Raw genomic sequence first — 21,058 nt, 5'->3', positions numbered from 1 at the left:
TCAGGACGTCGCATGAGCCTTTCCTGTGTGCCTGTACATACTCAGACAAATCGAAGTCCAGGCACCTACTTTCTGCTGGCAATTCTTATACCTGCCGTCTTATTGTATTCCCTTTCTGAACTCCAAGTCCTGCACACAAGACAGTTAAGTGACTATTCATATGGGTCATACTGTTTACCAACAAGTAATTTTAAAATAGCGTTTCCTTTCACAGCGTCATCACGCTTTGAAACACTTCGGCAGCTAAAGGTCGATTGATAATGGCCGTCGTTTCGTTTCAGGTTGTCAGTAAGTGCGCATTTTCATATCGTCGTCATACCTGTGATACCTGTAAGCACTCAGAAACGCCAACTTTCTCAACTATTACACCTGTATGTGGTGAGAGTGATTTTGCCCCAGTGAGTAAAACGTGTACCTCTGGTGGGACTCGAACCCACAATCCCCGGTTTAGGAGACCGATGCCTTATCCATTAGGCCACAGAGGCTGACTGGCGTTATGCTGGCGGAGTGCTCGCTCAAATCAACACTTGCCAAGTGTACCCTTCCTGGTGCGCTACTCTACGTCTGCAGAGAGTCAGGACGTCGCATGAGCCTTTCCTGTGTGCCTGTACATACTCAGACAAATCGAAGTCCAGGCACCTACTTTCTGCTGGCAATTCTTATACCTGCCGTCTTATTGTATTCCCTTTCTGAACTCCAAGTCCTGCACACAAGACAGTTAAGTGACTATTCATATGGGTCATACTGTTTACCAACAAGTAATTTTAAAATAGCGTTTCCTTTCACAGCGTCATCACGCTTTGAAACACTTCGGCAGCTAAAGGTCGATTGATAATGGCCGTCGTTTCGTTTCAGGTTGTCAGTAAGTGCGCATTTTCATATCGTCGTCATACCTGTGATACCTGTAAGCACTCAGAAACGCCAACTTTCTCAACTATTACACCTGTATGTGGTGAGAGTGATTTTGCCCCAGTGAGTAAAACGTGTACCTCTGGTGGGACTCGAACCCACAATCCCCAGTTTAGGAGACCGATGCCTTATCCATTAGGCCACAGAGGCTGACTGGCGTTATGCTGGCGGAGTGCTCGCTCAAATCAACACTTGCCAAGTGTACCCTTCCTGGTGCGCTACTCTACGTCTGCAGAGAGTCAGGACGTCGCATGAGCCTTTCCTGTGTGCCTGTACATACTCAGACAAATCGAAGTCCAGGCACCTACTTTCTGCTGGCAATTCTTATACCTGCCGTCTTATTGTATTCCCTTTCTGAACTCCAAGTCCTGCACACAAGACAGTTAAGTGACTATTCATATGGGTCATACTGTTTACCAACAAGTAATTTTAAAATAGCGTTTCCTTTCACAGCGTCATCACGCTTTGAAACACTTCGGCAGCTAAAGGTCGATTGATAATGGCCGTCGTTTCGTTTCAGGTTGTCAGTAAGTGCGCATTTTCATATCGTCGTCATACCTGTGATACCTGTAAGCACTCAGAAACGCCAACTTTCTCAACTATTACACCTGTATGTGGTGAGAGTGATTTTGCCCCAGTGAGTAAAACGTGTACCTCTGGTGGGACTCGAACCCACAATCCCCGGTTTAGGAGACCGATGCCTTATCCATTAGGCCACAGAGGCTGACTGGCGTTATGCTGGCGGAGTGCTCGCTCAAATCAACACTTGCCAAGTGTACCCTTCCTGGTGCGCTACTCTACGTCTGCAGAGAGTCAGGACGTCGCATGAGCCTTTCCTGTGTGCCTGTACATACTCAGACAAATCGAAGTCCAGGCACCTACTTTCTGCTGGCAATTCTTATACCTGCCGTCTTATTGTATTCCCTTTCTGAACTCCAAGTCCTGCACACAAGACAGTTAAGTGACTATTCATATGGGTCATACTGTTTACCAACAAGTAATTTTAAAATAGCGTTTCCTTTCACAGCGTCATCACGCTTTGAAACACTTCGGCAGCTAAAGGTCGATTGATAATGGCCGTCGTTTCGTTTCAGGTTGTCAGTAAGTGCGCATTTTCATATCGTCGTCATACCTGTGATACCTGTAAGCACTCAGAAACGCCAACTTTCTCAACTATTACACCTGTATGTGGTGAGAGTGATTTTGCCCCAGTGAGTAAAACGTGTACCTCTGGTGGGACTCGAACCCACAATCCCCGGTTTAGGGGACCGATGCCTTATCCATTAGGCCACAGAGGCTGACTGGCGTTATGCTGGCGGAGTGCTCGCTCAAATCAACACTTGCCAAGTGTACCCTTCCTGGTGCGCTACTCTACGTCTGCAGAGAGTCAGGACGTCGCATGAGCCTTTCCTGTGTGCCTGTACATACTCAGACAAATCGAAGTCCAGGCACCTACTTTCTGCTGGCAATTCTTATACCTGCCGTCTTATTGTATTCCCTTTCTGAACTCCAAGTCCTGCACACAAGACAGTTAAGTGACTATTCATATGGGTCATACTGTTTACCAACAAGTAATTTTAAAATAGCGTTTCCTTTCACAGCGTCATCACGCTTTGAAACACTTCGGCAGCTAAAGGTCGATTGATAATGGCCGTCGTTTCGTTTCAGGTTGTCAGTAAGTGCGCATTTTCATATCGTCGTCATACCTGTGATACCTGTAAGCACTCAGAAACGCCAACTTTCTCAACTATTACACCTGTATGTGGTGAGAGTGATTTTGCCCCAGTGAGTAAAACGTGTACCTCTGGTGGGACTCGAACCCACAATCCCCGGTTTAGGAGACCGATGCCTTATCCATTAGGCCACAGAGGCTGACTGGCGTTATGCTGGCGGAGTGCTCGCTCAAATCAACACTTGCCAAGTGTACCCTTCCTGGTGCGCTACTCTACGTCTGCAGAGAGTCAGGACGTCGCATGAGCCTTTCCTGTGTGCCTGTACATACTCAGACAAATCGAAGTCCAGGCACCTACTTTCTGCTGGCAATTCTTATACCTGCCGTCTTATTGTATTCCCTTTCTGAACTCCAAGTCCTGCACACAAGACAGTTAAGTGACTATTCATATGGGTCATACTGTTTACCAACAAGTAATTTTAAAATAGCGTTTCCTTTCACAGCGTCATCACGCTTTGAAACACTTCGGCAGCTAAAGGTCGATTGATAATGGCCGTCGTTTCGTTTCAGGTTGTCAGTAAGTGCGCATTTTCATATCGTCGTCATACCTGTGATACCTGTAAGCACTCAGAAACGCCAACTTTCTCAACTATTACACCTGTATGTGGTGAGAGTGATTTTGCCCCAGTGAGTAAAACGTGTACCTCTGGTGGGACTCGAACCCACAATCCCCGGTTTAGGAGACCGATGCCTTATCCATTAGGCCACAGAGGCTGACTGGCGTTATGCTGGCGGAGTGCTCGCTCAAATCAACACTTGCCAAGTGTACCCTTCCTGGTGCGCTACTCTACGTCTGCAGAGAGTCAGGACGTCGCATGAGCCTTTCCTGTGTGCCTGTACATACTCAGACAAATCGAAGTCCAGGCACCTACTTTCTGCTGGCAATTCTTATACCTGCCGTCTTATTGTATTCCCTTTCTGAACTCCAAGTCCTGCACACAAGACAGTTAAGTGACTATTCATATGGGTCATACTGTTTACCAACAAGTAATTTTAAAATAGCGTTTCCTTTCACAGCGTCATCACGCTTTGAAACACTTCGGCAGCTAAAGGTCGATTGATAATGGCCGTCGTTTCGTTTCAGGTTGTCAGTAAGTGCGCATTTTCATATCGTCGTCATACCTGTGATACCTGTAAGCACTCAGAAACGCCAACTTTCTCAACTATTACACCTGTATGTGGTGAGAGTGATTTTGCCCCAGTGAGTAAAACGTGTACCTCTGGTGGGACTCGAACCCACAATCCCCGGTTTAGGAGACCGATGCCTTATCCATTAGGCCACAGAGGCTGACTGGCGTTATGCTGGCGGAGTGCTCGCTCAAATCAACACTTGCCAAGTGTACCCTTCCTGGTGCGCTACTCTACGTCTGCAGAGAGTCAGGACGTCGCATGAGCCTTTCCTGTGTGCCTGTACATACTCAGACAAATCGAAGTCCAGGCACCTACTTTCTGCTGGCAATTCTTATACCTGCCGTCTTATTGTATTCCCTTTCTGAACTCCAAGTCCTGCACACAAGACAGTTAAGTGACTATTCATATGGGTCATACTGTTTACCAACAAGTAATTTTAAAATAGCGTTTCCTTTCACAGCGTCATCACGCTTTGAAACACTTCGGCAGCTAAAGGTCGATTGATAATGGCCGTCGTTTCGTTTCAGGTTGTCAGTAAGTGCGCATTTTCATATCGTCGTCATACCTGTGATACCTGTAAGCACTCAGAAACGCCAACTTTCTCAACTATTACACCTGTATGTGGTGAGAGTGATTTTGCCCCAGTGAGTAAAACGTGTACCTCTGGTGGGACTCGAACCCACAATCCCCGGTTTAGGAGACCGATGCCTTATCCATTAGGCCACAGAGGCTGACTGGCGTTATGCTGGCGGAGTGCTCGCTCAAATCAACACTTGCCAAGTGTACCCTTCCTGGTGCGCTACTCTACGTCTGCAGAGAGTCAGGACGTCGCATGAGCCTTTCCTGTGTGCCTGTACATACTCAGACAAATCGAAGTCCAGGCACCTACTTTCTGCTGGCAATTCTTATACCTGCCGTCTTATTGTATTCCCTTTCTGAACTCCAAGTCCTGCACACAAGACAGTTAAGTGACTATTCATATGGGTCATACTGTTTACCAACAAGTAATTTTAAAATAGCGTTTCCTTTCACAGCGTCATCACGCTTTGAAACACTTCGGCAGCTAAAGGTCGATTGATAATGGCCGTCGTTTCGTTTCAGGTTGTCAGTAAGTGCGCATTTTCATATCGTCGTCATACCTGTGATACCTGTAAGCACTCAGAAACGCCAACTTTCTCAACTATTACACCTGTATGTGGTGAGAGTGATTTTGCCCCAGTGAGTAAAACGTGTACCTCTGGTGGGACTCGAACCCACAATCCCCGGTTTAGGAGACCGATGCCTTATCCATTAGGCCACAGAGGCTGACTGGCGTTATGCTGGCGGAGTGCTCGCTCAAATCAACACTTGCCAAGTGTACCCTTCCTGGTGCGCTACTCTACGTCTGCAGAGAGTCAGGACGTCGCATGAGCCTTTCCTGTGTGCCTGTACATACTCAGACAAATCGAAGTCCAGGCACCTACTTTCTGCTGGCAATTCTTATACCTGCCGTCTTATTGTATTCCCTTTCTGAACTCCAAGTCCTGCACACAAGACAGTTAAGTGACTATTCATATGGGTAATACTGTTTACCAACAAGTAATTTTAAAATAGCGTTTCCTTTCACAGCGTCATCACGCTTTGAAACACTTCGGCAGCTAAAGGTCGATTGATAATGGCCGTCGTTTCGTTTCAGGTTGTCAGTAAGTGCGCATTTTCATATCGTCGTCATACCTGTGATACCTGTAAGCACTCAGAAACGCCAACTTTCTCAACTATTACACCTGTATGTGGTGAGAGTGATTTTGCCCCAGTGAGTAAAACGTGTACCTCTGGTGGGACTCGAACCCACAATCCCCGGTTGAGGAGACCGATGCCTTATCCATTAGGCCACAGAGGCTGACTGGCGTTATGCTGGCGGAGTGCTCGCTCAAATCAACACTTGCCAAGTGTACCCTTCCTGGTGCGCTACTCTACGTCTGCAGAGAGTCAGGACGTCGCATGAGCCTTTCCTGTGTGCCTGTACATACTCAGACAAATCGAAGTCCAGGCACCTACTTTCTGCTGGCAATTCTTATACCTGCCGTCTTATTGTATTCCCTTTCTGAACTCCAAGTCCTGCACACAAGACAGTTAAGTGACTATTCATATGGGTCATACTGTTTACCAACAAGTAATTTTAAAATAGCGTTTCCTTTCACAGCGTCATCACGCTTTGAAACACTTCGGCAGCTAAAGGTCGATTGATAATGGCCGTCGTTTCGTTTCAGGTTGTCAGTAAGTGCGCATTTTCATATCGTCGTCATACCTGTGATACCTGTAAGCACTCAGAAACGCCAACTTTCTCAACTATTACACCTGTATGTGGTGAGAGTGATTTTGCCCCAGTGAGTAAAACGTGTACCTCTGGTGGGACTCGAACCCACAATCCCCGGTTTAGGAGACCGATGCCTTATCCATTAGGCCACAGAGGCTGACTGGCGTTATGCTGGCGGAGTGCTCGCTCAAATCAACACTTGCCAAGTGTACCCTTCCTGGTGCGCTACTCTACGTCTGCAGAGAGTCAGGACGTCGCATGAGCCTTTCCTGTGTGCCTGTACATACTCAGACAAATCGAAGTCCAGGCACCTACTTTCTGCTGGCAATTCTTATACCTGCCGTCTTATTGTATTCCCTTTCTGAACTCCAAGTCCTGCACACAAGACAGTTAAGTGACTATTCATATGGGTCATACTGTTTACCAACAAGTAATTTTAAAATAGCGTTTCCTTTCACAGCGTCATCACGCTTTGAAACACTTCGGCAGCTAAAGGTCGATTGATAATGGCCGTCGTTTCGTTTCAGGTTGTCAGTAAGTGCGCATTTTCATATCGTCGTCATACCTGTGATACCTGTAAGCACTCAGAAACGCCAACTTTCTCAACTATTACACCTGTATGTGGTGAGAGTGATTTTGCCCCAGTGAGTAAAACGTGTACCTCTGGTGGGACTCGAACCCACAATCCCCGGTTTAGGAGACCGATGCCTTATCCATTAGGCCACAGAGGCTGACTGGCGTTATGCTGGCGGAGTGCTCGCTCAAATCAACACTTGCCAAGTGTACCCTTCCTGGTGCGCTACTCTACGTCTGCAGAGAGTCAGGACGTCGCATGAGCCTTTCCTGTGTGCCTGTACATACTCAGACAAATCGAAGTCCAGGCACCTACTTTCTGCTGGCAATTCTTATACCTGCCGTCTTATTGTATTCCCTTTCTGAACTCCAAGTCCTGCACACAAGACAGTTAAGTGACTATTCATATGGGTCATACTGTTTACCAACAAGTAATTTTAAAATAGCGTTTCCTTTCACAGCGTCATCACGCTTTGAAACACTTCGGCAGCTAAAGGTCGATTGATAATGGCCGTCGTTTCGTTTCAGGTTGTCAGTAAGTGCGCATTTTCATATCGTCGTCATACCTGTGATACCTGTAAGCACTCAGAAACGCCAACTTTCTCAACTATTACACCTGTATGTGGTGAGAGTGATTTTGCCCCAGTGAGTAAAACGTGTACCTCTGGTGGGACTCGAACCCACAATCCCCGGTTTAGGAGACCGATGCCTTATCCATTAGGCCACAGAGGCTGACTGGCGTTATGCTGGCGGAGTGCTCGCTCAAATCAACACTTGCCAAGTGTACCCTTCCTGGTGCGCTACTCTACGTCTGCAGAGAGTCAGGACGTCGCATGAGCCTTTCCTGTGTGCCTGTACATACTCAGACAAATCGAAGTCCAGGCACCTACTTTCTGCTGGCAATTCTTATACCTGCCGTCTTATTGTATTCCCTTTCTGAACTCCAAGTCCTGCACACAAGACAGTTAAGTGACTATTCATATGGGTCATACTGTTTACCAACAAGTAATTTTAAAATAGCGTTTCCTTTCACAGCGTCATCACGCTTTGAAACACTTCGGCAGCTAAAGGTCGATTGATAATGGCCGTCGTTTCGTTTCAGGTTGTCAGTAAGTGCGCATTTTCATATCGTCGTCATACCTGTGATACCTGTAAGCACTCAGAAACGCCAACTTTCTCAACTATTACACCTGTATGTGGTGAGAGTGATTTTGCCCCAGTGAGTAAAACGTGTACCTCTGGTGGGACTCGAACCCACAATCCCCGGTTGAGGAGACCGATGCCTTATCCATTAGGCCACAGAGGCTGACTGGCGTTATGCTGGCGGAGTGCTCTCTCAAATCAACACTTGCCAAGTGTACCCTTCCTGGTGCGCTACTCTGCGTCTGCAGAGAGTCAGGACGTCGCATGAGCCTTTCCTGTGTGCCTGTACATACTCAGACAAATCGAAGTCCAGGCACCTACTTTCTGCTGGCAATTCTTATACCTGCCGTCTTATTGTATTCCCTTTCTGAACTCCAAGTCCTGCACACAAGACAGTTAAGTGACTATTCATATGGGTCATACTGTTTACCAACAAGTAATTTTAAAATAGCGTTTCCTTTCACAGCGTCATCACGCTTTGAAACACTTCGGCAGCTAAAGGTCGATTGATAATGGCCGTCGTTTCGTTTCAGGTTGTCAGTAAGTGCGCATTTTCATATCGTCGTCATACCTGTGATACCTGTAAGCACTCAGAAACGCCAACTTTCTCAACTATTACACCTGTATGTGGTGAGAGTGATTTTGCCCCAGTGAGTAAAACGTGTACCTCTGGTGGGACTCGAACCCACAATCCCCAGTTTAGGAGACCGATGCCTTATCCATTAGGCCACAGAGGCTGACTGGCGTTATGCTGGCGGAGTGCTCGCTCAAATCAACACTTGCCAAGTGTACCCTTCCTGGTGCGCTACTCTACGTCTGCAGAGAGTCAGGACGTCGCATGAGCCTTTCCTGTGTGCCTGTACATACTCAGACAAATCGAAGTCCAGGCACCTACTTTCTGCTGGCAATTCTTATACCTGCCGTCTTATTGTATTCCCTTTCTGAACTCCAAGTCCTGCACACAAGACAGTTAAGTGACTATTCATATGGGTCATACTGTTTACCAACAAGTAATTTTAAAATAGCGTTTCCTTTCACAGCGTCATCACGCTTTGAAACACTTCGGCAGCTAAAGGTCGATTGATAATGGCCGTCGTTTCGTTTCAGGTTGTCAGTAAGTGCGCATTTTCATATCGTCGTCATACCTGTGATACCTGTAAGCACTCAGAAACGCCAACTTTCTCAACTATTACACCTGTATGTGGTGAGAGTGATTTTGCCCCAGTGAGTAAAACGTGTACCTCTGGTGGGACTCGAACCCACAATCCCCGGTTTAGGAGACCGATGCCTTATCCATTAGGCCACAGAGGCTGACTGGCGTTATGCTGGCGGAGTGCTCGCTCAAATCAACACTTGCCAAGTGTACCCTTCCTGGTGCGCTACTCTACGTCTGCAGAGAGTCAGGACGTCGCATGAGCCTTTCCTGTGTGCCTGTACATACTCAGACAAATCGAAGTCCAGGCACCTACTTTCTGCTGGCAATTCTTATACCTGCCGTCTTATTGTATTCCCTTTCTGAACTCCAAGTCCTGCACACAAGACAGTTAAGTGACTATTCATATGGGTCATACTGTTTACCAACAAGTAATTTTAAAATAGCGTTTCCTTTCACAGCGTCATCACGCTTTGAAACACTTCGGCAGCTAAAGGTCGATTGATAATGGCCGTCGTTTCGTTTCAGGTTGTCAGTAAGTGCGCATTTTCATATCGTCGTCATACCTGTGATACCTGTAAGCACTCAGAAACGCCAACTTTCTCAACTATTACACCTGTATGTGGTGAGAGTGATTTTGCCCCAGTGAGTAAAACGTGTACCTCTGGTGGGACTCGAACCCACAATCCCCGGTTTAGGAGACCGATGCCTTATCCATTAGGCCACAGAGGCTGACTGGCGTTATGCTGGCGGAGTGCTCGCTCAAATCAACACTTGCCAAGTGTACCCTTCCTGGTGCGCTACTCTACGTCTGCAGAGAGTCAGGACGTCGCATGAGCCTTTCCTGTGTGCCTGTACATACTCAGACAAATCGAAGTCCAGGCACCTACTTTCTGCTGGCAATTCTTATACCTGCCGTCGTCTTATTGTATTCCCTTTCTGAACTCCAAGTCCTGCACACAAGACAGTTAAGTGACTATTCATATGGGTCATACTGTTTACCAACAAGTAATTTTAAAATAGCGTTTCCTTTCACAGCGTCATCACGCTTTGAAACACTTCGGCAGCTAAAGGTCGATTGATAATGGCCGTCGTTTCGTTTCAGGTTGTCAGTAAGTGCGCATTTTCATATCGTCGTCATACCTGTGATACCTGTAAGCACTCAGAAACGCCAACTTTCTCAACTATTACACCTGTATGTGGTGAGAGTGATTTTGCCCCAGTGAGTAAAACGTGTACCTCTGGTGGGACTCGAACCCACAATCCCCGGTTTAGGAGACCGATGCCTTATCCATTAGGCCACAGAGGCTGACTGGCGTTATGCTGGCGGAGTGCTCGCTCAAATCAACACTTGCCAAGTGTACCCTTCCTGGTGCGCTACTCTACGTCTGCAGAGAGTCAGGACGTCGCATGAGCCTTTCCTGTGTGCCTGTACATACTCAGACAAATCGAAGTCCAGGCACCTACTTTCTGCTGGCAATTCTTATACCTGCCGTCTTATTGTATTCCCTTTCTGAACTCCAAGTCCTGCACACAAGACAGTTAAGTGACTATTCATATGGGTCATACTGTTTACCAACAAGTAATTTTAAAATAGCGTTTCCTTTCACAGCGTCATCACGCTTTGAAACACTTCGGCAGCTAAAGGTCGATTGATAATGGCCGTCGTTTCGTTTCAGGTTGTCAGTAAGTGCGCATTTTCATATCGTCGTCATACCTGTGATACCTGTAAGCACTCAGAAACGCCAACTTTCTCAACTATTACACCTGTATGTGGTGAGAGTGATTTTGCCCCAGTGAGTAAAACGTGTACCTCTGGTGGGACTCGAACCCACAATCCCCGGTTTAGGAGACCGATGCCTTATCCATTAGGCCACAGAGGCTGACTGGCGTTATGCTGGCGGAGTGCTCGCTCAAATCAACACTTGCCAAGTGTACCCTTCCTGGTGCGCTACTCTACGTCTGCAGAGAGTCAGGACGTCGCATGAGCCTTTCCTGTGTGCCTGTACATACTCAGACAAATCGAAGTCCAGGCACCTACTTTCTGCTGGCAATTCTTATACCTGCCGTCTTATTGTATTCCCTTTCTGAACTCCAAGTCCTGCACACAAGACAGTTAAGTGACTATTCATATGGGTCATACTGTTTACCAACAAGTACTTTTAAAATAGCGTTTCCTTTCACAGCGTCATCACGCTTTGAAACACTTCGGCAGCTAAAGGTCGATTGATAATGGCCGTCGTTTCGTTTCAGGTTGTCAGTAAGTGCGCATTTTCATATCGTCGTCATACCTGTGATACCTGTAAGCACTCAGAAACGCCAACTTTCTCAACTATTACACCTGTATGTGGTGAGAGTGATTTTGCCCCAGTGAGTAAAATGTGTACCTCTGGTGGGACTCGAACCCTCAATCCCCGGTTTAGGAGACCGATGCCTTATCCATTAGGCCACAGAGGCTGACTGGCGTTATGCTGGCGGAGTGCTCGCTCAAATCAACACTTGCCAAGTGTACCCTTCCTGGTGCGCTACTCTACGTCTGCAGAGAGTCAGGACGTCGCATGAGCCTTTCCTGTGTGCCTGTACATACTCAGACAAATCGAAGTCCAGGCACCTACTTTCTGCTGGCAATTCTTATACCTGCCGTCTTATTGTATTCCCTTTCTGAACTCCAAGTCCTGCACACAAGACAGTTAAGTGACTATTCATATGGGTCATACTGTTTACCAACAAGTAATTTTAAAATAGCGTTTCCTTTCACAGCGTCATCACGCTTTGAAACACTTCGGCAGCTAAAGGTCGATTGATAATGGCCGTCGTTTCGTTTCAGGTTGTCAGTAAGTGCGCATTTTCATATCGTCGTCATACCTGTGATACCTGTAAGCACTCAGAAACGCCAACTTTCTCAACTATTACACCTGTATGTGGTGAGAGTGATTTTGCCCCAGTGAGTAAAACGTGTACCTCTGGTGGGACTCGAACCCACAATCCCCGGTTTAGGAGACCGATGCCTTATCCATTAGGCCACAGAGGCTGACTGGCGTCATGCTGGCGGAGTGCTCGCTCAAATCAACACTTGCCAAGTGTACCCTTCCTGGTGCGCTACTCTACGTCTGCAGAGAGTCAGGACGTCGCATGAGCCTTTCCTGTGTGCCTGTACATACTCAGACAAATCGAAGTCCAGGCACCTACTTTCTGCTGGCAATTCTTATACCTGCCGTCTTATTGTATTCCCTTTCTGAACTCCAAGTCCTGCACACAAGACAGTTAAGTGACTATTCATATGGGTCATACTGTTTACCAACAAGTAATTTTAAAATAGCGTTTCCTTTCACAGCGTCATCACGCTTTGAAACACTTCGGCAGCTAAAGGTCGATTGATAATGGCCGTCGTTTCGTTTCAGGTTGTCAGTAAGTGCGCATTTTCATATCGTCGTCATACCTGTGATACCTGTAAGCACTCAGAAACGCCAACTTTCTCAACTATTACACCTGTATGTGGTGAGAGTGATTTTGCCCCAGTGAGTAAAACGTGTACCTCTGGTGGGACTCGAACCCACAATCCCCGGTTTAGGAGACCGATGCCTTATCCATTAGGCCACAGAGGCTGACTGGCGTTATGCTGGCGGAGTGCTCGCTCAAATCAACACTTGCCAAGTGTACCCTTCCTGGTGCGCTACTCTACGTCTGCAGAGAGTCAGGACGTCGCATGAGCCTTTCCTGTGTGCCTGTACATACTCAGACAAATCGAAGTCCAGGCACCTACTTTCTGCTGGCAATTCTTATACCTGCCGTCTTATTGTATTCCCTTTCTGAACTCCAAGTCCTGCACACAAGACAGTTAAGTGACTATTCATATGGGTCATACTGTTTACCAACAAGTAATTTTAAAATAGCGTTTCCTTTCACAGCGTCATCACGCTTTGAAACACTTCGGCAGCTAAAGGTCGATTGATAATGGCCGTCGTTTCGTTTCAGGTTGTCAGTAAGTGCGCATTTTCATATCGTCGTCATACCTGTGATACCTGTAAGCACTCAGAAACGCCAACTTTCTCAACTATTACACCTGTATGTGGTGAGAGTGATTTTGCCCCAGTGAGTAAAACGTGTACCTCTGGTGGGACTCGAACCCACAATCCCCGGTTTAGGAGACCGATGCCTTATCCATTAGGCCACAGAGGCTGACTGGCGTTATGCTGGCGGAGTGCTCGCTCAAATCAACACTTGCCAAGTGTACCCTTCCTGGTGCGCTACTCTACGTCTGCAGAGAGTCAGGACGTCGCATGAGCCTTTCCTGAGTGCCTGTACATACTCAGACAAATCGAAGTCCAGGCACCTACTTTCTGCTGGCAATTCTTATACCTGCCGTCTTATTGTATTCCCTTTCTGAACTCCAAGTCCTGCACACAAGACAGTTAAGTGACTATTCATATGGGTCATACTGTTTACCAACAAGTAATTTTAAAATAGCGTTTCCTTTCACAGCGTCATCACGCTTTGAAACACTTCGGCAGCTAAAGGTCGATTGATAATGGCCGTCGTTTCGTTTCAGGTTGTCAGTAAGTGCGCATTTTCATATCGTCGTCATACCTGTGATACCTGTAAGCACTCAGAAACGCCAACTTTCTCAACTATTACACCTGTATGTGGTGAGAGTGATTTTGCCCCAGTGAGTAAAACGTGTACCTCTGGTGGGACTCGAACCCACAATCCCCAGTTTAGGAGACCGATGCCTTATCCATTAGGCCACAGAGGCTGACTGGCGTTATGCTGGCGGAGTGCTCGCTCAAATCAACACTTGCCAAGTGTACCCTTCCTGGTGCGCTACTCTACGTCTGCAGAGAGTCAGGACGTCGCATGAGCCTTTCCTGAGTGCCTGTACATACTCAGACAAATCGAAGTCCAGGCACCTACTTTCTGCTGGCAATTCTTATACCTGCCGTCTTATTGTATTCCCTTTCTGAACTCCAAGTCCTGCACACAAGACAGTTAAGTGACTATTCATATGGGTCATACTGTTTACCAACAAGTAATTTTAAAATAGCGTTTCCTTTCACAGCGTCATCACGCTTTGAAACACTTCGGCAGCTAAAGGTCGATTGATAATGGCCGTCGTTTCGTTTCAGGTTGTCAGTAAGTGCGCATTTTCATATCGTCGTCATACCTGTGATACCTGTAAGCACTCAGAAACGCCAACTTTCTCAACTATTACACCTGTATGTGGTGAGAGTGATTTTGCCCCAGTGAGTAAAACGTGTACCTCTGGTGGGACTCGAACCCACAATCCCCGGTTTAGGAGACCGATGCCTTATCCATTAGGCCACAGAGGCTGACTGGCGTTATGCTGGCGGAGTGCTCGCTCAAATCAACACTTGCCAAGTGTACCCTTCCTGGTGCGCTACTCTACGTCTGCAGAGAGTCAGGACGTCGCATGAGCCTTTCCTGTGTGCCTGTACATACTCAGACAAATCGAAGTCCAGGCACCTACTTTCTGCTGGCAATTCTTATACCTGCCGTCTTATTGTATTCCCTTTCTGAACTCCAAGTCCTGTCCTGCACACAAGACAGTTAAGTGACTATTCATATGGGTCATACTGTTTACCAACAAGTAATTTTAAAATAGCGTTTCCTTTCACAGCGTCATCACGCTTTGAAACACTTCGGCAGCTAAAGGTCGATTGATAATGGCCGTCGTTTCGTTTCAGGTTGTCAGTAAGTGCGCATTTTCATATCGTCGTCATACCTGTGATACCTGTAAGCACTCAGAAACGCCAACTTTCTCAACTATTACACCTGTATGTGGTGAGAGTGATTTTGCCCCAGTGAGTAAAACGTGTACCTCTGGTGGGACTCGAACCCACAATCCCCGGTTTAGGAGACCGATGCCTTATCCATTAGGCCACAGAGGCTGACTGGCGTTATGCTGGCGGAGTGCTCGCTCAAATCAACACTTGCCAAGTGTACCCTTCCTGGTGCGCTACTCTACGTCTGCAGAGAGTCAGGACGTCGCATGAGCCTTTCCTGTGTGCCTGTACATACTCAGACAAATCGAAGTCCAGGCACCTACTTTCTGCTGGCAATTCTTATACCTGCCGTCTTATTGTATTCCCTTTCTGAACTCCAAGTCCTGCACACAAGACAGTTAAGTGACTATTCATATGGGTCATACTGTTTACCAACAAGTAATTTTAAAATAGCGTTTCCTTTCACAGCGTCATCACGCTTTGAAACACTTCGGCAGCTAAAGGTCGATTGATAATGGCCGTCGTTTCGTTTCAGGTTGTCAGTAAGTGCGCATTTTCATATCGTCGTCATACCTGTGATACCTGTAAGCACTCAGAAACGCCAACTTTCTCAACTATTACACCTGTATGTGGTGAGAGTGATTTTGCCCCAGTGAGTAAAACGTGTACCTCTGGTGGGACTCGAACCCACAATCCCCGGTTTAGGAGACCGATGCCTTATCCATTAGGCCACAGAGGCTGACTGGCGTTATGCTGGCGGAGTGCTCGCTCAAATCAACACTTGCCAAGTGTACCCTTCCTGGTGCGCTACTCTACGTCTGCAGAGAGTCAGGACGTCGCATGAGCCTTTCCTGTGTGCCTGTACATACTCAGACAAATCGAAGTCCAGGCACCTACTTTCTGCTGGCAATTCTTATACCTGCCGTCTTATTGTATTCCCTTTCTGAACTCCAAGTCCTGCACACAAGACAGTTAAGTGACTATTCATATGGGTCATACTGTTTACCAACAAGTAATTTTAAAATAGCGTTTCCTTTCACAGCGTCATCACGCTTTGAAACACTTCGGCAGCTAAAGGTCGATTGATAATGGCCGTCGTTTCGTTTCAGGTTGTCAGTAAGTGCGCATTTTCATATCGTCGTCATACCTGTGATACCTGTAAGCACTCAGAAACGCCAACTTTCTCAACTATTACACCTGTATGTGGTGAGAGTGATTTTGCCCCAGTGAGTAAAACGTGTACCTCTGGTGGGACTCGAACCCACAATCCCCGGTTTAGGAGACCGATGCCTTATCCATTAGGCCACAGAGGCTGACTGGCGTTATGCTGGCGGAGTGCTCGCTCAAATCAACACTTGCCAAGTGTACCCTTCCTGGTGCGCTACTCTACGTCTGCAGAGAGTCAGGACGTCGCATGAGCCTTTCCTGTGTGCCTGTACATACTCAGACAAATCGAAGTCCAGGCACCTACTTTCTGCTGGCAATTCTTATACCTGCCGTCGTCTAATTGTATTCCCTTTCTGAACTCCAAGTCCTGCACACAAGACAGTTAAGTGACTATTCATATGGGTCATACTGTTTACCAACAAGTAATTTTAAAATAGCGTTTCCTTTCACAGCGTCATCACGCTTTGAAACACTTCGGCAGCTAAAGGTCGATTGATAATGGCCGTCGTTTCGTTTCAGGTTGTCAGTAAGTGCGCATTTTCATATCGTCGTCATACCTGTGATACCTGTAAGCACTCAGAAACGCCAACTTTCTCAACTATTACACCTGTATGTGGTGAGAGTGATTTTGCCCCAGTGAGTAAAACGTGTACCTCTGGTGGGACTCGAACCCACAATCCCCGGTTTAGGAGACCGATGCCTTATCCATTAGGCCACAGAGGCTGACTGGCGTTATGCTGGCGGAGTGCTCGCTCAAATCAACACTTGCCAAGTGTACCCTTCCTGGTGCGCTACTCTACGTCTGCAGAGAGTCAGGACGTCGCATGAGCCTTTCCTGTGTGCCTGTACATACTCAGACAAATCGAAGTCCAGGCACCTACTTTCTGCTGGCAATTCTTATACCTGCCGTCTTATTGTATTCCCTTTCTGAACTCCAAGTCCTGCACACAAGACAGTTAAGTGACTATTCATATGGGTCATACTGTTTACCAACAAGTAATTTTAAAATAGCGTTTCCTTTCACAGCGTCATCACGCTTTGAAACACTTCGGCAGCTAAAGGTCGATTGATAATGGCCGTCGTTTCGTTTCAGGTTGTCAGTAAGTGCGCATTTTCATATCGTCGTCATACCTGTGATACCTGTAAGCACTCAGAAACGCCAACTTTCTCAACTATTACACCTGTATGTGGTGAGAGTGATTTTGCCCCAGTGAGTAAAACGTGTACTTCTGGTGGGACTCGAACCCACAATCCCCGGTTTAGGAGACCGATGCCTTATCCATTAGGCCACAGAGGCTGACTGGCGTTATGCTGGCGGAGTGCTCGCTCAAATCAACACTTGCCAAGTGTACCCTTCCTGGTGCGCTACTCTACGTCTGCAGAGAGTCAGGACGTCGCATGAGCCTTTCCTGTGTGCCTGTACATACTCAGACAAATCGAAGTCCAGGCACCTACTTTCTGCTGGCAATTCTTATACCTGCCGTCTTATTGTATTCCCTTTCTGAACTCCAAGTCCTGCACACAAGACAGTTAAGTGACTATTCATATGGGTCATACTGTTTACCAACAAGTAATTTTAAAATAGCGTTTCCTTTCACAGCGTCATCACGCTTTGAAACACTTCGGCAGCTAAAGGTCGATTGATAATGGCCGTCGTTTCGTTTCAGGTTGTCAGTAAGTGCGCATTTTCATATCGTCGTCATACCTGTGATACCTGTAAGCACTCAGAAACGCCAACTTTCTCAACTATTACACCTGTATGTGGTGAGAGTGATTTTGCCCCAGTGAGTAAAACGTGTACCTCTGGTGGGACTCGAACCCACAATCCCCGGTTTAGGAGACCGATGCCTTATCCATTAGGCCACAGAGGCTGACTGGCGTTATGCTGGCGGAGTGCTCGCTCAAATCAACACTTGCCAAGTGTACCCTTCCTGGTGCGCTACTCTACGTCTGCAGAGAGTCAGGACGTCGCATGAGCCTTTCCTGTGTGCCTGTACATACTCAGACAAATCGAAGTCCAGGCACCTACTTTCTGCTGGCAATTCTTATACCTGCCGTCTTATTGTATTCCCTTTCTGAACTCCAAGTCCTGCACACAAGACAGTTAAGTGACTATTCATATGGGTCATACTGTTTACCAACAAGTAATTTTAAAATAGCGTTTCCTTTCACAGCGTCATCACGCTTTGAAACACTTCGGCAGCTAAAGGTCGATTGATAATGGCCGTCGTTTCGTTTCAGGTTGTCAGTAAGTGCGCATTTTCATATCGTCGTCATACCTGTGATACCTGTAAGCACTCAGAAACGCCAACTTTCTCAACTATTACACCTGTATGTGGTGAGAGTGATTTTGCCCCAGTGAGTAAAACGTGTACCTCTGGTGGGACTCGAACCCACAATCCCCGGTTTAGGAGACCGATGCCTTATCCATTAGGCCACAGAGGCTGACTGGCGTTATGCTGGCGGAGTGCTCGCTCAAATCAACACTTGCCAAGTGTACCCTTCCTGGTGCGCTACTCTACGTCTGCAGAGAGTCAGGACGTCGCATGAGCCTTTCCTGTGTGCCTGTACATACTCAGACAAATCGAAGTCCAGGCACCTACTTTCTGCTGGCAATTCTTATACCTGCCGTCTTATTGTATTCCCTTTCTGAACTCCAAGTCCTGCACACAAGACAGTTAAGTGACTATTCATATGGGTCATACTGTTTACCAACAAGTAATTTTAAAATAGCGTTTCCTTTCACAGCGTCATCACGCTTTGAAACACTTCGGCAGCTAAAGGTCGATTGATAATGGCCGTCGTTTCGTTTCAGGTTGTCAGTAAGTGCGCATTTTCATATCGTCGTCATACCTGTGATACCTGTAAGCACTCAGAAACGCCAACTTTCTCAACTATTACACCTGTATGTGGTGAGAGTGATTTTGCCCCAGTGAGTAAAACGTGTACCTCTGGTGGGACTCGAACCCACAATCCCCGGTTTAGGAGACCGATGCCTTATCCATTAGGCCACAGAGGCTGACTGGCGTTATGCTGGCGGAGTGCTCGCTCAAATCAACACTTGCCAAGTGTACCCTTCCTGGTGCGCTACTCTACGTCTGCAGAGAGTCAGGACGTCGCATGAGCCTTTCCTGTGTGCCTGTACATACTCAGACAAATCGAAGTCCAGGCACCTACTTTCTGCTGGCAATTCTTATACCTGCCGTCTTATTGTATTCCCTTTCTGAACTCCAAGTCCTGCACACAAGACAGTTAAGTGACTATTCATATGGGTCATACTGTTTACCAACAAGTAATTTTAAAATAGCGTTTCCTTTCACAGCGTCATCACGCTTTGAAACACTTCGGCAGCTAAAGGTCGATTGATAATGGCCGTCGTTTCGTTTCAGGTTGTCAGTAAGTGCGCATTTTCATATCGTCGTCATACCTGTGATACCTGTAAGCACTCAGAAACGCCAACTTTCTCAACTATTACACCTGTATGTGGTGAGAGTGATTTTGCCCCAGTGAGTAAAACGTGTACCTCTGGTGGGACTCGAACCCACAATCCCCGGTTTAGGAGACCGATGCCTTATCCATTAGGCCACAGAGGCTGACTGGCGTTATGCTGGCGGAGTGCTCGCTCAAATCAACACTTGCCAAGTGTACCCTTCCTGGTGCGCTACTCTACGTCTGCAGAGAGTCAGGACGTCGCATGAGCCTTTCCTGTGTGCCTGTACATACTCAGACAAATCGAAGTCCAGGCACCTACTTTCTGCTGGCAATTCTTATACCTGCCGTCGTCTTATTGTATTCCCTTTCTGAACTCCAAGTCCTGCACACAAGACAGTTAAGTGACTATTCATATGGGTCATACTGTTTACCAACAAGTAATTTTAAAATAGCGTTTCCTTTCACAGCGTCATCACGCTTTGAAACACTTCGGCAGCTAAAGGTCGATTGATAATGGCCGTCGTTTCGTTTCAGGTTGTCAGTAAGTGCGCATTTTCATATCGTCGTCATACCTGTGATACCTGTAAGCACTCAGAAACGCCAACTTTCTCAACTATTACACCTGTATGTGGTGAGAGTGATTTTGCCCCAGTGAGTAAAACGTGTACCTCTGGTGGGACTCGAACCCACAATCCCCGGTTTAGGAGACCGATGCCTTATCCATTAGGCCACAGAGGCTGACTGGCGTTATGCTGGCGGAGTGCTCGCTCAAATCAACACTTGCCAAGTGTACCCTTCCTGGTGCGCTACTCTACGTCTGCAGAGAGTCAGGACGTCGCATGAGCCTTTCCTGTGTGCCTGTACATACTCAGACAAATCGAAGTCCAGGCACCTACTTTCTGCTGGCAATTCTTATACCTGCCGTCTTATTGTATTCCCTTTCTGAACTCCAAGTCCTGCACACAAGACAGTTAAGTGACTATTCATATGGGTCATACTGTTTACCAACAAGTAATTTTAAAATAGCGTTTCCTTTCACAGCGTCATCACGCTTTGAAACACTTCGGCAGCTAAAGGTCGATTGATAATGGCCGTCGTTTCGTTTCAGGTTGTCAGTAAGTGCGCATTTTCATATCGTCGTCATACCTGTGATACCTGTAAGCACTCAGAAACGCCAACTTTCTCAACTATTACACCTGTATGTGGTGAGAGTGATTTTGCCCCAGTGAGTAAAACGTGTACCTCTGGTGGGACTCGAACCCACAATCCCCGGTTTAGGAGACCGATGCCTTATCCATTAGGCCACAGAGGCTGACTGGCGTTATGCTGGCGGAGTGCTCGCTCAAATCAACACTTGCCAAGTGTACCCTTCCTGGTGCGCTACTCTACGTCTGCAGAGAGTCAGGACGTCGCATGAGCCTTTCCTGTGTGCCTGTACATACTCAGACAAATCGAAGTCCAGGCACCTACTTTCTGCTGGCAATTCTTATACCTGCCGTCTTATTGTATTCCCTTTCTGAACTCCAAGTCCTGCACACAAGACAGTTAAGTGACTATTCATATGGGTCATACTGTTTACCAACAAGTAATTTTAAAATAGCGTTTCCTTTCACAGCGTCATCACGCTTTGAAACACTTCGGCAGCTAAAGGTCGATTGATAATGGCCGTCGTTTCGTTTCAGGTTGTCAGTAAGTGCGCATTTTCATATCGTCGTCATACCTGTGATACCTGTAAGCACTCAGAAACGCCAACTTTCTCAACTATTACACCTGTATGTGGT

General features: G+C 47.0%; 36 non-coding genes across 36 annotated transcripts; all 36 read right to left on the bottom strand.

The window, feature by feature from the left end:
• Positions 1–412: 412 nt before the first annotated feature.
• Trnar-ccu (transfer RNA arginine (anticodon CCU)) lies at positions 413–485 on the bottom strand. Its single transcript has one exon. It is a non-coding gene; the product is annotated as a tRNA-Arg (tRNA).
• A 501-nt stretch (positions 486–986) lies between these two features.
• Positions 987–1,059, bottom strand: Trnar-ccu (transfer RNA arginine (anticodon CCU)). Its single transcript has one exon. It is a non-coding gene; the product is annotated as a tRNA-Arg (tRNA).
• Positions 1,060–1,560: 501 nt separating this feature from the next.
• On the bottom strand, positions 1,561–1,633 carry Trnar-ccu (transfer RNA arginine (anticodon CCU)). Its single transcript has one exon. It is a non-coding gene; the product is annotated as a tRNA-Arg (tRNA).
• Positions 1,634–2,134: 501 nt separating this feature from the next.
• Trnar-ccu (transfer RNA arginine (anticodon CCU)) lies at positions 2,135–2,207 on the bottom strand. The gene has a single exon. It is a non-coding gene; the product is annotated as a tRNA-Arg (tRNA).
• A 501-nt stretch (positions 2,208–2,708) lies between these two features.
• Trnar-ccu (transfer RNA arginine (anticodon CCU)) lies at positions 2,709–2,781 on the bottom strand. Its single transcript has one exon. It is a non-coding gene; the product is annotated as a tRNA-Arg (tRNA).
• A 501-nt stretch (positions 2,782–3,282) lies between these two features.
• Positions 3,283–3,355, bottom strand: Trnar-ccu (transfer RNA arginine (anticodon CCU)). Its single transcript has one exon. It is a non-coding gene; the product is annotated as a tRNA-Arg (tRNA).
• Positions 3,356–3,856: 501 nt separating this feature from the next.
• Trnar-ccu (transfer RNA arginine (anticodon CCU)) lies at positions 3,857–3,929 on the bottom strand. Its single transcript has one exon. It is a non-coding gene; the product is annotated as a tRNA-Arg (tRNA).
• Positions 3,930–4,430: 501 nt separating this feature from the next.
• On the bottom strand, positions 4,431–4,503 carry Trnar-ccu (transfer RNA arginine (anticodon CCU)). Its single transcript has one exon. It is a non-coding gene; the product is annotated as a tRNA-Arg (tRNA).
• A 501-nt stretch (positions 4,504–5,004) lies between these two features.
• Trnar-ccu (transfer RNA arginine (anticodon CCU)) lies at positions 5,005–5,077 on the bottom strand. The gene has a single exon. It is a non-coding gene; the product is annotated as a tRNA-Arg (tRNA).
• Positions 5,078–5,578: 501 nt separating this feature from the next.
• On the bottom strand, positions 5,579–5,651 carry Trnar-ccu (transfer RNA arginine (anticodon CCU)). Its single transcript has one exon. It is a non-coding gene; the product is annotated as a tRNA-Arg (tRNA).
• Positions 5,652–6,152: 501 nt separating this feature from the next.
• On the bottom strand, positions 6,153–6,225 carry Trnar-ccu (transfer RNA arginine (anticodon CCU)). Its single transcript has one exon. It is a non-coding gene; the product is annotated as a tRNA-Arg (tRNA).
• A 501-nt stretch (positions 6,226–6,726) lies between these two features.
• Trnar-ccu (transfer RNA arginine (anticodon CCU)) lies at positions 6,727–6,799 on the bottom strand. The gene has a single exon. It is a non-coding gene; the product is annotated as a tRNA-Arg (tRNA).
• A 501-nt stretch (positions 6,800–7,300) lies between these two features.
• Positions 7,301–7,373, bottom strand: Trnar-ccu (transfer RNA arginine (anticodon CCU)). Its single transcript has one exon. It is a non-coding gene; the product is annotated as a tRNA-Arg (tRNA).
• Positions 7,374–7,874: 501 nt separating this feature from the next.
• Trnar-ccu (transfer RNA arginine (anticodon CCU)) lies at positions 7,875–7,947 on the bottom strand. The gene has a single exon. It is a non-coding gene; the product is annotated as a tRNA-Arg (tRNA).
• Positions 7,948–8,448: 501 nt separating this feature from the next.
• Positions 8,449–8,521, bottom strand: Trnar-ccu (transfer RNA arginine (anticodon CCU)). Its single transcript has one exon. It is a non-coding gene; the product is annotated as a tRNA-Arg (tRNA).
• Positions 8,522–9,022: 501 nt separating this feature from the next.
• On the bottom strand, positions 9,023–9,095 carry Trnar-ccu (transfer RNA arginine (anticodon CCU)). The gene has a single exon. It is a non-coding gene; the product is annotated as a tRNA-Arg (tRNA).
• A 501-nt stretch (positions 9,096–9,596) lies between these two features.
• On the bottom strand, positions 9,597–9,669 carry Trnar-ccu (transfer RNA arginine (anticodon CCU)). The gene has a single exon. It is a non-coding gene; the product is annotated as a tRNA-Arg (tRNA).
• A 504-nt stretch (positions 9,670–10,173) lies between these two features.
• Positions 10,174–10,246, bottom strand: Trnar-ccu (transfer RNA arginine (anticodon CCU)). The gene has a single exon. It is a non-coding gene; the product is annotated as a tRNA-Arg (tRNA).
• Positions 10,247–10,747: 501 nt separating this feature from the next.
• Positions 10,748–10,820, bottom strand: Trnar-ccu (transfer RNA arginine (anticodon CCU)). The gene has a single exon. It is a non-coding gene; the product is annotated as a tRNA-Arg (tRNA).
• A 501-nt stretch (positions 10,821–11,321) lies between these two features.
• Positions 11,322–11,394, bottom strand: Trnar-ccu (transfer RNA arginine (anticodon CCU)). Its single transcript has one exon. It is a non-coding gene; the product is annotated as a tRNA-Arg (tRNA).
• Positions 11,395–11,895: 501 nt separating this feature from the next.
• Trnar-ccu (transfer RNA arginine (anticodon CCU)) lies at positions 11,896–11,968 on the bottom strand. Its single transcript has one exon. It is a non-coding gene; the product is annotated as a tRNA-Arg (tRNA).
• Positions 11,969–12,469: 501 nt separating this feature from the next.
• Trnar-ccu (transfer RNA arginine (anticodon CCU)) lies at positions 12,470–12,542 on the bottom strand. The gene has a single exon. It is a non-coding gene; the product is annotated as a tRNA-Arg (tRNA).
• Positions 12,543–13,043: 501 nt separating this feature from the next.
• On the bottom strand, positions 13,044–13,116 carry Trnar-ccu (transfer RNA arginine (anticodon CCU)). Its single transcript has one exon. It is a non-coding gene; the product is annotated as a tRNA-Arg (tRNA).
• Positions 13,117–13,617: 501 nt separating this feature from the next.
• Trnar-ccu (transfer RNA arginine (anticodon CCU)) lies at positions 13,618–13,690 on the bottom strand. Its single transcript has one exon. It is a non-coding gene; the product is annotated as a tRNA-Arg (tRNA).
• A 501-nt stretch (positions 13,691–14,191) lies between these two features.
• Trnar-ccu (transfer RNA arginine (anticodon CCU)) lies at positions 14,192–14,264 on the bottom strand. Its single transcript has one exon. It is a non-coding gene; the product is annotated as a tRNA-Arg (tRNA).
• Positions 14,265–14,770: 506 nt separating this feature from the next.
• Trnar-ccu (transfer RNA arginine (anticodon CCU)) lies at positions 14,771–14,843 on the bottom strand. Its single transcript has one exon. It is a non-coding gene; the product is annotated as a tRNA-Arg (tRNA).
• Positions 14,844–15,344: 501 nt separating this feature from the next.
• On the bottom strand, positions 15,345–15,417 carry Trnar-ccu (transfer RNA arginine (anticodon CCU)). The gene has a single exon. It is a non-coding gene; the product is annotated as a tRNA-Arg (tRNA).
• Positions 15,418–15,918: 501 nt separating this feature from the next.
• Trnar-ccu (transfer RNA arginine (anticodon CCU)) lies at positions 15,919–15,991 on the bottom strand. Its single transcript has one exon. It is a non-coding gene; the product is annotated as a tRNA-Arg (tRNA).
• Positions 15,992–16,495: 504 nt separating this feature from the next.
• Positions 16,496–16,568, bottom strand: Trnar-ccu (transfer RNA arginine (anticodon CCU)). Its single transcript has one exon. It is a non-coding gene; the product is annotated as a tRNA-Arg (tRNA).
• Positions 16,569–17,069: 501 nt separating this feature from the next.
• Positions 17,070–17,142, bottom strand: Trnar-ccu (transfer RNA arginine (anticodon CCU)). The gene has a single exon. It is a non-coding gene; the product is annotated as a tRNA-Arg (tRNA).
• Positions 17,143–17,643: 501 nt separating this feature from the next.
• Positions 17,644–17,716, bottom strand: Trnar-ccu (transfer RNA arginine (anticodon CCU)). Its single transcript has one exon. It is a non-coding gene; the product is annotated as a tRNA-Arg (tRNA).
• Positions 17,717–18,217: 501 nt separating this feature from the next.
• Trnar-ccu (transfer RNA arginine (anticodon CCU)) lies at positions 18,218–18,290 on the bottom strand. The gene has a single exon. It is a non-coding gene; the product is annotated as a tRNA-Arg (tRNA).
• A 501-nt stretch (positions 18,291–18,791) lies between these two features.
• On the bottom strand, positions 18,792–18,864 carry Trnar-ccu (transfer RNA arginine (anticodon CCU)). The gene has a single exon. It is a non-coding gene; the product is annotated as a tRNA-Arg (tRNA).
• A 501-nt stretch (positions 18,865–19,365) lies between these two features.
• Positions 19,366–19,438, bottom strand: Trnar-ccu (transfer RNA arginine (anticodon CCU)). The gene has a single exon. It is a non-coding gene; the product is annotated as a tRNA-Arg (tRNA).
• Positions 19,439–19,942: 504 nt separating this feature from the next.
• Positions 19,943–20,015, bottom strand: Trnar-ccu (transfer RNA arginine (anticodon CCU)). The gene has a single exon. It is a non-coding gene; the product is annotated as a tRNA-Arg (tRNA).
• Positions 20,016–20,516: 501 nt separating this feature from the next.
• Positions 20,517–20,589, bottom strand: Trnar-ccu (transfer RNA arginine (anticodon CCU)). Its single transcript has one exon. It is a non-coding gene; the product is annotated as a tRNA-Arg (tRNA).
• Between the last annotated feature and the right edge of the window lie 469 nt (positions 20,590–21,058).

Source organism: Schistocerca cancellata, unplaced genomic scaffold (assembly GCF_023864275.1).
Source record: "Schistocerca cancellata isolate TAMUIC-IGC-003103 unplaced genomic scaffold, iqSchCanc2.1 HiC_scaffold_828, whole genome shotgun sequence".
In the NCBI taxonomy this organism is placed as follows: domain Eukaryota; kingdom Metazoa; phylum Arthropoda; class Insecta; order Orthoptera; family Acrididae; genus Schistocerca; species Schistocerca cancellata.
The sequence above is the reverse complement of the archived record's forward strand: the minus strand, read 5'-3'. Positions and strand labels throughout refer to the sequence as shown.